The sequence below is a fragment of the Perkinsus marinus genome (genome assembly GCF_000006405.1).
Source record: "Perkinsus marinus ATCC 50983 genomic scaffold scf_1104296940644, whole genome shotgun sequence".
Taxonomy (NCBI): domain Eukaryota; phylum Perkinsozoa; order Perkinsida; family Perkinsidae; genus Perkinsus; species Perkinsus marinus.
Genome location: NW_003212789.1, coordinates 1 through 991, shown reverse-complemented (window position 1 = coordinate 991; position 991 = coordinate 1). Strand labels below are relative to the sequence as shown.

The 991-nt window shown below is 48.6% G+C and overlaps 2 non-coding genes across 2 annotated transcripts; both read right to left on the bottom strand.

The window, feature by feature from the left end:
* Positions 1-414: 414 nt before the first annotated feature.
* On the bottom strand, positions 415-488 carry Pmar_PMAR004907. The gene has a single exon. It is a non-coding gene; the product is annotated as a tRNA-Arg (tRNA).
* Positions 489-729: 241 nt separating this feature from the next.
* On the bottom strand, positions 730-803 carry Pmar_PMAR004906. Its single transcript has one exon. It is a non-coding gene; the product is annotated as a tRNA-Arg (tRNA).
* Between the last annotated feature and the right edge of the window lie 188 nt (positions 804-991).

Genomic DNA, 991 nt, shown 5'->3' with positions numbered 1-991 from the left:
GTCAATCCGTCAGAATACGTGAGCGAATTCGGATTGCTCAGGTACAGCCGTTGGTGCGCACCACTATCTCATGTGCTTGTTTTCAGCGTCTTGTGCAAACTAGTTGGAGCTTCACATCGAGTGGCCGATTCAGGATGTGTGAGCGGAATCCGGATTGCTCAGGTACAGCCGTTGGTGCGCACCACTATCTCATGTGCTTGTTTTCAGCGTCTTGTGCAAACTAGTTGGAGCTTCACATCGAGTGGCCGATTCAGGATGCGTGAGCGGAATCCGGATTGCTCAGGTACAGCCGTTGGTGCGCACCACTATCTCATGTGCTTGCCTTCAGCGTCTTGTGCAAACTAGGTGGAGCTTCACATCGGATGCCCGATTTCGTTGACGTAGAATGGATGAAGAGCAAGTGAGGTTAATGTATACCCGATGCAGGATTCGAACCTACGACCATCTGTTCCGTAGGCAGACATTCTATCCAGCTGAACTAATCGGGCGATGAAGCTAGTCACTTTGATTGATATTAAAGTTGAATACTCTTCCGAAATGGCTTAGGCGGTAATTGGTCAATCCGTCAGAATACGTGAGCGGAATTCGGATTGCTCAGGTACAGCCGTTGGTGCGCACCACTATCTCATGTGCTTGCCTTCAGCGTCTTGTGCAAACTAGGTGGAGCTTCACATCGGATGCCCGATTTCGTTGACGTAGAATGGATGAAGAGGAAGTGAGGTTAATGTATACCCGATGCAGGATTCGAACCTACGACCATCTGCTCCGTAGGCAGACATTCTATCCAGCTGAACTAATCGGGCGATGAAGCTATTCACTTTGATTGATATTAAAGTTAAATACTCTTCCGAAATGGTTTAGGCGGTAATTGGTCAATCCGTCAGAATACGTGAGCGGAATTCGGATTGCTCAGTACAGCCGTTGGTGCGCACCACTATCTCGTGTGCTTGTTTTCAGCGTCTTGTGCAAACTAGTTGGAGCTTCACATCGA